Consider the following 14832-nt stretch of genomic DNA (forward strand, 5'->3'; position numbering starts at 1 on the left):
TAAAAGCAGAAACAAAAAGCTCTGCAAGATGAGGGAATGTGTGAGCCCAATGTTCATGCAGGCTTTTCATGTAGTGAGAAATGAATGCAAAATAAAATGCAGTAACTTAAACTACACAAAAACCAAGCAGAACATTAAACAAAACAGCTTAGCAACTTAACACTAGCAACAGACCAAATAAACGGGAAAAGTTTTGCTGCCTTCTGAATGAACTCAGCCAACTGTCCAGAACGGCCTCTCTAGCCAGAGTTCCACATTTGTACAGTGGTACCTCAGGTTACATACTCTTCAGGTTACATACGCTTCAGGTTACAGACTCCGCTAACCCAGAAATAGTGCTTCAGTTTAAGAACTTTGCTTCAAGATGAGAACAGAAATCATGCTCTGGCGGCGTGGCAGCAGCAGGAGGCCCCATTAGCTAAAGTGGTGCTTCAGGTTAACAATAGTTTCAGGTTAAGTATGGACCTCCGGAACGAATCAAGTACTTAACCTGAGGTACCACTGTACCTCCCTTTCAAACACTTGCATTAACAGGGCAAATCACATAGCTAAATCTGATTGGCTGTGTGACATTGTGACATCATCCCATATACCGCTTGATTACTCTATGTAATTCAGCCTTTCCCTTCTTCCCAAGTTAAGTTTGCACTCCTTTCTTTGTAAAAACCATCACTAATTATGTCCTCTAGAATGGCGTTCAGGGGTAGATGATTATCCTCTCCATTGCAGAGTTTGAGGAATATTTTTCCCTAGGCAGTTTTAACTTCCCTTTTTCTTCTTGTAATCCAGGTTTTTAAATTACTCCTTTTAATCACCATCTCAAAGTAATCACTAGGCAACAAAGTGTCCTGGGATTCTGGCTCAAGAGTCCAAAAATCCCACCCACCCCCAATCCTTTAAGAAGGTGATGCTATTCCTGCCTACCCTCCAAACATCCCCCATGATGCAACTGAGAAACTGGCCAAACAGGATTGAGGGTGAAAACAACAACAACAAAAGCATTTTCTGGATACCTTGCAGTATTCCACAGGGTGTTTCTCTCCCCACCCCCCTTATGAGAATTTTTTTGATTAACACCTCAGCTTTTAATGATTATTGTCCTCTGCTGAATTCACTTCCATTAAAAACCATCTTTACCAACCTTGATTAAATTCTCCTTCTTTAGCTCTCACTGAGCCCTTTGTGCAATGCAGATTCCAACAGGGCAGCAATTAACCATGCCAACTTCCTTCCCCGGAGCAACTAGAAATCACTTTTTAAACATTTCTGGAGGGATGTTCTAATGTGTGGTCTATGCAGATATGCAGCGGGAAGCCTTTTGATTTCTTGAAACACCCCAACAGTCATGTCACCTCGAGAGGCGGTACAGTGAATGTTCATATCATTCCTTCAGATATGCAATTCAGGTCAATACGTAGGCTAGCCCTTTCTAATTATTATTTTTAAAAGTCACACCTTCACAGGCTCTGATGCAGGAGATGCCTACATTTCATATGCAATTGACTCAACTATATCTTGACTTACTAGTTCCCAAACTTGAAACTGTGTTCATATTTTCCAAAACACTGAAGTATGAAGGGGGGGAAATGTCTCCCACCCTGGTCATCCACAAGACCTACCCTCCATCCCTGCCTGTTATGGGGCAAAACTAATATCCTGTTTGCTACACATAAGGAGTGACCATGGCAACCAGAGAGAAGACAGTTGTTGCCACAAGAACTAAGAATTGTGGGATTTGAAACACAAGAGCAGACAAATACAACATTCCTAGAGTGAACATGTTTACACATGGGGAGGAATGTTGTCCAGCCAGCAGGTAAACTTCCTGTTTGCTTCTGGGCTGGGACAGACTTCCTCTGCATGTGACTAGAGGTGGGTGTGGCCTCACCTGTGCAGGTAATGACAAAAGCACAGGGCAGGGCAGCCATCTCTCTCTTTGACTACATGCATCGAAGAAGAAACATCTGCTTAGCCAAAGATGCTTCCAGCCAAGAGAGGACAAAGGGACTGTCTCCTTATGGGATAGTTTCCAGGTGTATGTTACTTTTCTAAGCTAAGTCTGCCTTCTTGGATCCGATTGTGAACAGAATGTGAGTAAACTCTTTTTATACTTTTATAGAAGACTCTGTCGTGTCTTATCTTTTATGAGGGAATAAGGGAGAAATACCAGAACAGTTATTATAGAGGCTTTAGCAAGCCTGAGCAAATGCATCCGCTGTGAGTTTAAAAGGGGGAATGTTACTCTGCTAAATTGTGAACTTGTTAACACAAGTTGGAAAGGCTATAATCAAGCAATCTATCCTCTCCTACATCCCTGAACATTCCCACAAGAATATCCTGCTGGATTAGGCCAATGGCCTGTCTGGTATATCATCTTGTTCTTACAGTAGTCAACCAGATCTCTGGGAAACCCGCAACTAGGACCTGAGCACAAGACCACCCTCCCCTCTTTCAGTTTCCAGCAACTGGTATTCAGAAGCATTACTGCCTCCAACAGTGAAGGCATAGCTTAACCATCATGGCCAGCAGTCATTGATAGTCTTATCCTGGCCCTTGTCCTTGTTAGTCTTATTCTTCCCATCAATGGTGGGACATAGCCAAGGCATGAACTAAAGCTTTCAGTGAGGAGACTGTGATTCTGACCCTCTTAAAGTTCATAACGATACCAATGCTATTTTCATAACCAGGCACTATTTTTTTTAATATACAAAAATAGTATATTAACAAGGGTTAGGAAGTGCCGGCATACCAAAGGTAAACAACTAAGCAGTGTGAGTTAACAGGGGTCAATTTCTATGGAAAGTTCATATTACAGCAGTGACTCAGGAGGCCAGCATATTAGTAAATGAGGCTTCTGCCATATGGAAAGACTGATCCTTTCTCTATTGGGTATCAGCTAAAAGGTCAAGGCGAAATGAAGCATGGGCGCATGCCAGGGCCACACTGCCATGTGTTGCTACATACTTCTGAGCTTATAACCCACCAGCAGTTACAAGAATCTAGGCTTAATTAGTTTAGCATCCTGTGGGTATCCTAGACTTAGATTAATAGGCTAAAGGGTATTATGTGTCAAAGAGGCAAAGAAAGAGGCAATGGATGGAAATGAGCTAGTAGGAAAATGTTCCAGCTCACAGAATCAGAAAGTTAACAAAGGCCAAAGGACCATCTAGTACAAACTGGTCTCTCAGCTACAGGCAACATAGGAAGCTCCCTTATAGCTTGGTCTGTCTTCTCTACTCCTGAGACCCTCTGGGTAATGCAGGACTGCAACTCCCATTGTCTTTGACCTTGGCCATGTTGGCTGGTGTCAGAGTCCATCAATATCTGGAGGGCCATAGGCTCCCCATCCCTGGTCAACTCAGGCTGGCATACCATGTGGTGATGGTGACAGTGAAGAAAGCTTTGTCATGTAGTCAAGAAAGACACTCTTGAGGCCTGCTGAAACGACTCTGTGAAGTGCTTTAGGGACAAAATCTCTCAGATTCAGATGGACTTGGGTGGCATAGTTAGAGCAAGTACAATGGAGGTGTGCAGAGCACTAGCTGAAAAAATGTCAGCAGACGTCTAAAGCATAGGGAGAACCCCTACCTTAATGTCAATAAGCTGGGTGTTCCAAAGCAAAGGTGATACCGCACCAAAGGAATGGCACACAAAACTATCCCCAGGTTAGAGTACATAGGATTGGAAAACTCCCAGCAAAACACATAATAGAATCTTATGAATGGCTCAGACATTAAAAAAAGATATAATGTGCCTTTCTAGTTAGCCGGATCTAACTTTTTGTAGCAGCTTACAAGTTGTGAATCAGGTTGGCCCAATTCCCATCTCAGAAACTATTTGTATGTATATTGTATTCCGTCTACACACCAAGAAATGTGTTAGTTGCCTTTGGTGTAGCTGGAAGAGCACAACTTCATTAAGATTATCTATATGCAATAGGGTATACGATCGATGGCAATTAACAACCATGACCAGAAAGGGATGGGGGAGGAGCGGTATTAGGAAATCTTAAAAGGTAAGGCTGAGAGAGGACTTCTCAGATTATAGGATTTTCTTCTGCACACAATTCCCAATAGAAGCTTCTTTGACCTCGCACTGACCTCGCTGAATGACAGAGCACTATGGGATGTAAGGAAACCTTGCATATTGAAGAGGGAAAAGGTGGATTTGGATGACTCACAAGAGTTCAAATGAATTCAAACAGCATGTACCAGGATTTTTTTTATTTTAAAAAATTAAAATTATCTATTACTGAAGAGTGGTCCACAGACTGCTTGCTTGTGTGTAAGAGAATTTTGCAACAGGCAAACCTTAATGCAACTAAAGTACATCTTGTAAAAGTGGCACCCAGAAACACAGTGTTTACCAATTCTTTTGCATCAAGATGGTTTTGCATCAAGTAGCCAACAGGGGCTTTTGTTAATAGTTCCACTGACTGCTAGGATGCTGTTTCATGAATTGGTATCTGTGATGGGACGATGAGCTGCTTGTGCGTAAAATGCAAGTCCCTCAGAGTTTGATCAGGTTTTCAAACCTCTGCCTGTGACGGAGCCCCTCCAGCATGGCTGCGTCAATCACTAGTAGAATCCGAAAGTGGCTGCTTTCGGAAACGTTTCCAACATAAAAGCTCCTTAACGGAAACACGTCGTCTGGCCTCTCGGCGTGACAGTTTCCGTCGAGGTGTGGGTGTCCCTATAGGAGGTCCTGAGACCTCCCCACTGGTTTCGCTTGAAGCGTCTCTGAGCCATCCCTCCGACTCACTTTCCCTTGGAGTTCTTGCTCGCCCTCTACTGGTTCCCTCTTCCGCTGCTACTGCTCTCTCAACCTCAGGGAGCCTTTGCACCTGCGGCGCTTTGGATGTCAGTTCCCTGACATCCACCTCCCCTCCAGGGCCCCCTTCACCCCCTCCCGTCTCCTCTCCTACTGGCGGTGAGGAGGTAAAACCCCTGAAAGAACCTCCCTCATCTTCCGACGTCGCGAACACTTCCTTCCACTTGTTGCTGTTCCTACTCTCTAGGTACTCTTCGTCATCAGAGTCCACTCCATCTTCCAACTCCGACTCCGCGAACCCTTCCATTTCCTCTTCCTCATCGGTGGTGCCGAAATACTCCCTCCTAAACCTTGCTATAGGCTGAGGTTTCCTCGGGAACCTTTGGTGGAACGTTTCTGTTAAAACCTCGTCATTGACTTCCTCTGCACTTACCCAGGTGTTTTCTGACTCCGGTTCCCCTTCCCACGCCACCAAATACTCCACCTGATTACCCTTCCACCTGGAATCGAGGATTTCCGCTACATGGTTGCGGCGTTCCCTCTCTTCCAAGGCTGGTCCCCTGACGTGCTCCCCTTCACGTCCCCCCCTGTATGGTGACAGTAACGACCTGTGGAACACTGGGTGCAATTTCATGTGGTTGGGTAATCGGAGTTTGAAAGCTACCGGGTTGACCTGCTGAATCACCTCAAAGGGTCCCAATCTTCTGGGCCTCAGTTTCTTACAACCCCCTTTGAACGGCAACCCTTGGGTTGACAACCACACTTGATCCCCCACCCTTATGGTTTCACCTTCCCTTCTGTTCTTGTCTGCCTGCTTCTTATATTGTGCCTTGGCCCTTTCTAAGTTGAGCTGGAGCTGCTGATGGATGGCTTCCATCTCTTCTACAAAATGTTCAGCCGCTGGAATGCTCCATCTCTCCCCTCCTTCCCCTGGAAATGCCCTGGGGTGACACCCGTAATTAGCCAAAAAGGGACTCATCCCTGTGGACACATTCTCCGCATTATTGTAGGCAAATTCTGCCAACGCCAACTTTTCGACCCAATCGTTCTCTCTGTCATTGACATAACACCTAAGATATTGTTGAAGAATGCCATTTGCCCTTTCCGCCTGCCCGTTGGTTTCAGGGTGCCGGGCAGTTGAAAAATTAACTTCCACGTGTAGCAAGCTCATGAGCTTCCTCCAGAACCTGGAAGTAAATTGTTTGCCTCGATCTGAGATCACCCTCGAGGGAGCCCCGTGCAACCTAAAGATATGTTCCACAAACAACTTCGCCGTTTCTTCCGCTGTGACTGCATGTGAGCATGCTACAAAATGGCACATCTTAGTTAACAGGTCTACTACTACCATGATGGCTGTTTTCCCCTTGGACCTTGGCAGATCCGTCATAAAATCTATTGATATCGCTTCCCAAGGCCGTTCTGGTGTGGGTAAAGGTTCTAATAACCCTGCCGGCGCCCTTCTTTCCCCTTTGGCTCGCTGACATTGGTCACACCCTCTTACATACTCCCTTACATCTTCCCTCACCTTAGGCCACCAAAATTCCCTGGTAACCAACCACATGGTTTTGTGTTGCCCAAAATGTCCCGCCGTGGGGCTATCATGCAACTGCTTGAGTACTCTCCCCCTCAATTCACCTTCGGGTATATACAGTGCCCCTTTGTAATACAATGCCCCATTTCTTTCCTCAAAACCTCCGGGGCTCTCGCCCTCCCCCCTGAGACCTCTGAGCTTATCCTGGGCATATTCATCATTTTCCGTTTCCTCCACCAGTTCCCGTTGCCCCACCAGCGCCGCCCCACACACCCAGCGGTCCTCCGGGATGACATGTCTCTCTTCGATCACCTCCTCCCCTTCCCAATATTCTGGTTTGCGTGAGAGCGCATCCGCCCTGACGTTTTCTGGGCCTGGCACATAACAAATCTCAAAGTTAAATTTGGAGAATTCCTGTGCCCATCTCACTTGTCGTTGGTTGAGCACTCGAGCTGTTCTCCAATACTCTAAATTTTTGTGGTCGGTGCACACTTGCACCTTGTGTTGTGCCCCAATTAATAAATGTCTCCACCTCCGGAATGCTTCGTGAATGGCAAGTAGTTCCCTGTCATACACCGTGTAATTCCTCTCGGACTTATTCAGTTTCCGCGAGAAGAATGCACACGGTCTCCACTCCGACGCACTCCTCCCCGGTTGAAGAAGGACCGCCCCTATAGCCCGGTCGGATGCATCTGTTTCCACTCTCATGGGTTTTTGTAAATCCACATGCAGAAGTTGTTCTTCCGAGGCGAAAGCCCTTTTCAGTTCTTCAAAGGCTCGATCCGCCTCCACCGTCCAAACAAATTTCTTCTTGCTGCTGAGGCAGTCGGTGATGGGCGCCGTCAAGTGGGCAAAGTTCTTGATGAACTTCCGATAAAAGTTCCCAAACCCCAAGAATCTTTGCACGTCCTTCTTGGTCTTCGGTGTCTTCCATTCCAGTACCGCTTGAACCTTGCCTGGATCCATGGCCAATCCCTTGTCTGACAAGCGGTACCCCAGGAATTCCACCTCCTTGGTATGAAACTGGCACTTCTCCAGTTTCACCCACAGCTGGTTGGCTTGCAGTCTGCCCAACACTTCTCGAACGTCCCTCACATGCTGTTCCTCATCTTCCGAATACACCAACACGTCGTCTAAAAAGGCCACACAGTTCTTGTAGAGCAAAGGTCCCAGAACGTGGTTTATAAAAGCTTGAAAACAGGCGGAGCCCCCTTGTAGACCGAAGGGCATAACGAGGTATTCAAAGGCTCCCAAAGGGGTAAACATGGTGGTCTTCCATTCATCTCCCTTCCTTATGCGTATCAGATTGTACGCCCCCCGCAGGTCCAGTTTTGTAAAAATCTTTCCCTTCCTTACTCTGGTCAAAATGTCGTCAATTCGGGGCATAGGGAAAGCCAGGGGCTCCGACACTGCATTGAGGGCCCTAAAGTCACACACCAGTCTCGGTTTGTCTGTGTTCTTTTTGTCCACAAAAAACACTGGGCTGCCCCCCACCGCTCGGGACTCTCTGATGAAACCTCGCTTCAAGTTTTTGTCAATGAACTCCCTCAGCTCCTGCATCTCCCTGTCTGACATGGCGTACAGCTTGCCTACTGGGAGTTGGGCCCCTGGGAGTAGGTTGATTTGACAGTCAAAGGGTCTATGCGGTGGCAGTTTGTCTGCTTCCCTTTCGCTGAATACGTTGCTCAGATCTGCGTATTGCGGGGGCACCTTCCCTTTGCCCATCACTTCCATCCCCGCTAGGGTGACTCTGTCTCCTCCCGAGACCTTCCCCTCCTTGCAGTGTTCTAGGCAATGCGCTGACCCAAAGGAGACCACCCTCTGATGCCAGCCCACTAGCGGATCGTGTAGCGCCAGCCAGCTCATCCCCAAAATGATGGGCGCTCCTCCCAGGATGGCCACATTAAACGCTATCTGTTCGGTGTGCCTTGCCACTCTCATTATCATCGGGACAGTCTGTTGGCTAACTTCTCCCCCCAACAGCTCTCTGCCGTCAATCGTAGTCACCTGCAAGGGGTTACTTAAAGGGATGGTCTGTATCTGGTGCTCAGCTGCAAACTCCTTACTCATGAAATTACAGGAGCTGCCTGAATCCAAAAGCGCCTTGACCTTTAGTGGGTGTCCGTTTGGCAGTTCTAGTAACACCTCTATCACTAAAGCAGGTCTGGGAGGTTCTGGCATGGGCACTTTCATTGCTCTTTGGCCTGGCTGCTGTGCCCCGACGGTGGCAGCCAGGCGTTGGCTTTTACTTGCTCCTTGCTTTCCTCTTCCTTTCCCCCAACAGCTCCTGCCATCCCTTGCCATTCCTTTCTTTGTGGGCAGACTCTGGCAAAGTGCCCTGGCTGTTGGCAGAGATAACCTCTCTTGGCGCTCTTTCCCTCCTTCTTCCGCCCTTCACTGGGATTTGAAACTGCGCGCGCCCGCGCTGTTCCAACTTCCATCGGCTCTGCCGGCGGGAAAGATGGCTCTGGAATGTCTGGAATGCGGAACTCCCTCCAACGGTCTCCTTTCCCTTCCCGCCTTTCCAAAGCCCTCGCCTCCTGGCGCGCTCCTATGGCCAGCGCAGATTTGGTTAATTGGTCCATAGACTCCGCCCTGGGCCCCCGGGAAAGCTCATCTTTGACGGTTGAAGAAAGCCCCTCTTCGAAGAGCATTTGGATGGGCTCCGCCGATAGGTCCCACCCCAATTTATGAATCAGCATAGTAAATTCAGTCCAGTACTCACGGACAGATCTGCTTCCTTGCTGGCAAGCCATTAACTGCCTTCTCACCACCCCCTGCTCAATATCGCTGGAAAACATCAGGTCCATGGCACGAAAAAACTTCCTCGTGTCCTTTAAGATCTCATTATTCGCTGCCATCAGGGGTCTAACCCAATCTTTCGCCCCGGATTCGAGATGGCCAATCACATACGCCACTCGCGATTCCTCGTCGGGGAAGTCATCAAACTGCAAGTTTAGAGCGTATTGCATCTCTGTTCTAAAGGCATGATAGTTCCTGGGATCCCCCCCGAATTTCTGCACCAATCCTGGTACCTTTCTGGCGAGCGGGGTGGTTTTCTCCTTTCCCTTTTCTGCATCCTGAGCCCTCCTCTCCTCAAGCCTCGCCGTTTGCAGCGCCAACTGGATCTCCAACGCTCTGTACCTTTCTTCCAGGCTTGGACCCCCTCCAGCTGCTCCTGCACCCCCGGTTCCGGCTGGGTTGCTCATGATGCTTCTCTCTGCACAAGCTGGCTTTCGGTGACTTTCGGATTGCTGTGATGGGACGATGAGCTGCTTGTGCGTAAAATGCAAGTCCCTCAGAGTTTGATCAGGTTTTCAAACCTCTGCCTGTGACGGAGCCCCTCCAGCATGGCTGCGTCAATCACTAGTAGAATCCGAAAGTGGCTGCTTTCGGAAACGTTTCCAACATAAAAGCTCCTTAACGGAAACACGTCGTCTGGCCTCTCGGCGTGACAGTTTCCGTCGAGGTGTGGGTGTCCCTATAGGAGGTCCTGAGACCTCCCCACTGGTTTCGCTTGAAGCGTCTCTGAGCCATCCCTCCGACTCACTTTCCCTTGGAGTTCTTGCTCGCCCTCTACTGGTTCCCTCTTCCGCTGCTACTGCTCTCTCAACCTCAGGGAGCCTTTGCACCTGCGGCGCTTTGGATGTCAGTTCCCTGACAGTATCCAATAAAACTCAGTATTTAGGGCTTGAAACCCTCTTAATGGGGTTATCGCTTCTGCTATGCTCGGTGCAAACTTTGCTAGATAAGTGATTATTCCTAGAATTCTTTGTAAGGCACTTTGCTCTTTGTATAAGACATATACGCCTAGTATACAAATTCTTGCAAAGCAGCTTTCCCTAATACAGTGCATTTTTGTATGCTGTTTTCACTAATATATAAATATTTTTGTTTCCCCATAGTGTATACTATGGGGAACACATATACACTATTTGGCAGGAGAACTGCACTGAAAAATTCATAGAAGTGCAAATTGGAAAGATGATTGTGTTCCAGTACTTGTTATTGTTTCAGAAAGTGTGAATTACGTAATACCTGGATGGGTCTGGGACTGCATGGATTCACTGGCAAGAGTGCCAGATGGGTCTGCTAGTGTCTCTACATAGCCCGAATCTCACCATTGCCCTGCCCCTGGTAAGATGCAGTGACTTGTCAGATAGGTAAGCAGAACCTAGATAGCATCCATGTACACTGGAATTATAGAGGAATGAACAATGCGAGTGTATGTCTGCTTACTCTGAAGTAAGTTGTATTCTTCTCAATGGAACTTACGTACTGGTAAGTGTGCACAAGGCTTTGGTTGCCTAAGTGAACTGGATGGTCTTTTTTTTTTTTAATGATTGTTGTTGGTACCAGAAGGTCTATGGAAAGGAACAATGAATAGTTACCACCATACTTGTGAGTCATCTGGGAACTGACTCACAAGGTTCCTCCCCTCCCCACCAAAAAAGTGTTTATTGGCCAGGCATATGTGCTCCAAATTAAAGTACTGGTGCAGTTGTGCACCAGATGTCAAACGTTCAGAAATAAAAACCAAAAAAGATCCAGTTACCATCTGTCGAAATGCAGCGTGAAAACTGTCTGAGCAACACATGACCCCCAGATCATATTGGGTTCAGTCTAATGATGCAGCTGTCTACGGGGGGAACCGAAGAGATCAGCAGTGCACGAAAAGGCTTGAGCCAGTGATGGATGAGAGAACGGAGAATGTAGATGTACCTGTATCAGATGGACAGGCAAGTTAAAGTCTCAAGACAGAACAAATGAAACATCCACAGTACAAAGTGTCAGCGAGACTTCAGAGAAGGTTTTGGAGACTGAGACGCCTCATCAAGAAGCAGGGCGATAAGAAAACCTATTATAGGGGTAGCCAACATGGTGCCCTCTGGATGTTGTTCGGAGTAAAACTCCCATCATCTCTGACCATTGCCCATGCTGGCAAGGGCTTATGGGAGTTAAGAGTCTACCAGTGTCTGAAAGGCACTAGAGTAATAGATCAAAACAGATACAGAAGATAATCTCTTTTTTTCACTAAAAGAGGGGATATAACAAATGGGGGAGGCGAGGCAACAATGTGAAGAAGGACTAAATTGTGAAACAATGTGAAGAAGGACTCATGTGCTGAAAAAGAGATCTGAATCTGGTCACTGCCTGGACAGGAAGGCAGAGATGGAGAACCTATGTCCTTCTAGATGTTGCTGGATTTTAACTGCCATTGGCCAGTGTGGTCAATGGCCAAGGATGATGGGAGTTGTACATCAAGAGTATCTGGAAGGTTCCAGTTTCCTCCTTGCTGCCATGAAGGCTATTCTTGTTACTATAATCCTAAAATGAAACTCACCAACCTATCCATGCACTGGATTTGCTGGTCTTGTTCCGATGTGCACAGGCTGTTTTGCCAAGTTCTCATTCCTGCTCAACCAGTGTTAGCAACAGCTACCAACTAGGGGCTGGGAGGATTTTACTTGGTTGACATTTAAAGGTGAACCTACCTAATCTGCACTTTCTGAAACAAAACAAGAACTGAAACCCAGGTATTCCTTGAATTTTTCAGTGCTGTACCAAGGAATGTGGACAAATATGCATATACTTTAGTAACATGTGCATACAATGCATATTAGTGGAAATATCCACATACAATGAATATTAGTGGAAATTAGTGGAAATATCATGGGGAAATGCATTATATTGGGGGGAATGGGTATAAGGGGGAAAATGCATAAAAAAATGTGTATATTATGAGAAATTCAAACTGAAATGTTGCTGAATTTTCATTATTATTATTTTTTGGGGGAAATATTGCAAAGTGATATGGAAATGTGAAGAACTGAACTGAAGAGTGGAAAAATGAGAAAGTGAGAGAAGTTGAAATTGACATATTTACCCATCCCTACTAGAAGAACAGGGCTGGGCAGACAAAGGTGTGAAGGGCTGTTGTTTAGCCCACCCAGTGTAGACTCATTTCCCAGCAATACAGCCTCAAATTGCCAATAAAATAAATTGAAGGGGACATAATGGCAAAGCATGAATCACAGCACCAGCCTGTTCTGCATGCCGCTTCTGTAATTTCCCCCTGATTTATCGGAAAGAGAATGGGGCTAAAAGTTGCCTCATTTTGCCACAATGTTTTCATTTTGAAAAGCCCTGTCAGTCAACAGTCCATTCTCTATTTATGATTCAATTCTCTAGATGCCTTACCTGCATTGTCAAGCTTCCATTGAAAACCCCTCTATTGTTGAATATAGACTCTTACTAATAAATACAGTTGCCTTGAAAGTGAAGGGTTGTTTCAAAATTAACCTTGACTCTAGTGCAAAAGAGTCTTTTTCCCTGAAATGAAAAGATGCGCTATTTTACACAAGCAGGGAACCATTTACTCAAGCATTCTGGCATAGAAGTCAACTGTTTCTCTTAAATAATCCTGGGAGGGACTCAAATTTATTTCGATATAAGGCTAGATCTTGTTAAGTTTTATTCATGTTTCAAAGATTATCTTTATTTTTAAAAAAGCACGCAAAATTGCAGCAAGAGTCCCAGTTTTATGCTAGGCACCAACACTACAGAAGGGGCGGAGGGAGGAATCAAACGGCACATTAATAAACTAAATATTACCTCCCACTGATCTTTGGCTACTAGGCAGACACATTGCATTCTTGATAGCCTCCTAAGAGGGTCTTCAATAAAGTAGAACTCTTGACTTTGACGTGTTTCTCTTGCAGGCTGCCAGGAAAGTCTAAATTGAGTCCCTAGTTGTTTTTCAGATTAATCCATTGGAGAGTCCAGAATCTGGCAAGAGTATTTTAGAAGTTTTTGAAAATTCATTTAGCCTTGTGTGTGTGTCTGTTTGTGCAAATATGTATGAGGGAGAACGACACGGAATGCCTACTTATAAACTGATCCTCTAATCAAACCTAGGAAATCTTAGAATGACTTAGAATTCCTAGATTTAAATTGTTTTCTTGGGAACCAGCTTGGAAAGAGAGAGAGAGGAGGATGGCAGTGTGTCAGTGATAAAAGGAATGCTGTTGCTTCTCCTGCTGCATTCTCTTCCCCTGTTTTTCAAAGGCAGGGAGAAGCACCAGCAGTCAGCACTTCCTGGAAATCTAGCTCTCTCAAGGAACATAAGTACACAAAAATGGCCCTGCTGGATCTGGCCCAAGACCCATCTAGTCCATCATGCTGGACAACCAGTGGACAACCAGATGCTTATGGGAAGCCTGCAAGCAAGACCTGAGTGCAACAGTGTTCTACCCACATTTGATTCCCGGCAGAGGTATTCAGAGGCATGACAGTGGCTGGCTAGTAGCCATTGATAGCCTTATCCACTCTGAATTTGTCCAATCCTTTTTCCAAGCCATGCCAATTGGTGGCCACCACAATATTTTCCCCTAGCTACCCTCTGTTAAGCAGCTGCTCACCTGCTTGGGCTCAGGTAGGCACCTCCAACCTACCACACTGTCTGCTACTGAGGATGGCAATGTTTTCTAGTATGTCTTTAGCCAAAGAAAAATCACCTCCTTAAATCAGGGGAGGACAGACTGCTACAGAGAAAGTCAAGTATACGGTTTTGGTTGTTGGTTCCTGCATTGGACTAGATGACCCTTGAAGTCCCTTCCAGCTGTGGCAAAGCTCCTTTGAAAATGTGTAGCTGTAGAGGAAATTGGGTTTGCTAAGTTCAGTCCTATGCATGGACTCGGACGTGTGCCCCACTCTCTATTGGGGCTAACCCCCCAGATAAATGGGATTGCAGCCAACTTTTAAAATTATTTCTACCCCACCTGTTCTTCAAGAAGCTTGCGGAGCTGTGCAAGAACCCTGTGAAGTAGGTTAGGCTGAAAGATGCTGACTGGCCCTAGCTTACCCAGTGAGCTGCAGTGTCTTATGGGGATTTGAATCTGACACTTGAACCACCAGACCATACTGGCTTAGCGCTGTTAATCTTATGCATGCTTAACTGGAATTCCTGCAGACACAGTGGGGTTTACATCTGAGGAAGCCTGGATAGGGTTGCACTGCAATGCTGTGGTCCTGGACATATCCACCCGTGAGTCCTTCTCACTCAACTTCATGGAATTTAGTGTAAACACACATAGGATTTTGTTGCAAATATATTATAGTCAAGTGATCCTTGGTATAAGAACATGGTTATTAGAGAAGCTATGAGCTATGCCATGCAGGGCCACCCAAGACAGACAGGTCATAGCCGAGAATTTAGACTAAATGTGATCCACCTGGAGAAGGAACTGGCAAACCACTCCAGTATTTTTGCCATGAAAACTCCAGGGACATTAAAAAGGAGAAGCTCTGTGAAGAAATTTCCAAGGCATGCTTGGATTCATGGGGTCGCGGGGAGTCGGACACGACTAAGACGACGAAACGATTATTATTCAACTGCTCATTGTCAAATGATATGCTTTTTCTGACCCACCTTACTTCATCTCTTGCACGTAATATCTGCCATACATTTTAGTGGGGGAAGAACTGGGCCTAATATTTCCAGCAATATAAGGGTGTGTGTGTGTTGTGAC

At 46.2% G+C, this 14832-nt stretch overlaps 1 long non-coding RNA gene across 11 annotated transcripts in view; it reads left to right on the forward strand.

Annotated features, from left to right (window-relative positions):
• LOC309378834 overlaps positions 1 to 14832 on the forward strand; it is a 90205-nt gene that overhangs the window by 57217 nt on the left and 18156 nt on the right. For 5 of the 11 annotated variants that reach the window (XR_014172171.1, XR_014172172.1, XR_014172173.1 and 2 more), the window contains one exon: positions 13374 to 14449. The exons of 4 other annotated variants lie outside the window; for them this stretch is intronic. This is a non-coding gene — a long non-coding RNA (uncharacterized lncRNA). Of the gene's footprint in view, positions 1 to 13369; positions 14450 to 14832 lie in introns of those variants that run through there. 2 more of the 11 variants (XR_014172168.1, XR_014172176.1) reach the window with 1 other exon arrangement.

This window comes from Podarcis melisellensis (genome assembly GCF_964234715.1).
Source record: "Podarcis melisellensis genome assembly, chromosome: 10".
Lineage (NCBI taxonomy): Eukaryota > Metazoa > Chordata > Lepidosauria > Squamata > Lacertidae > Podarcis > Podarcis melisellensis.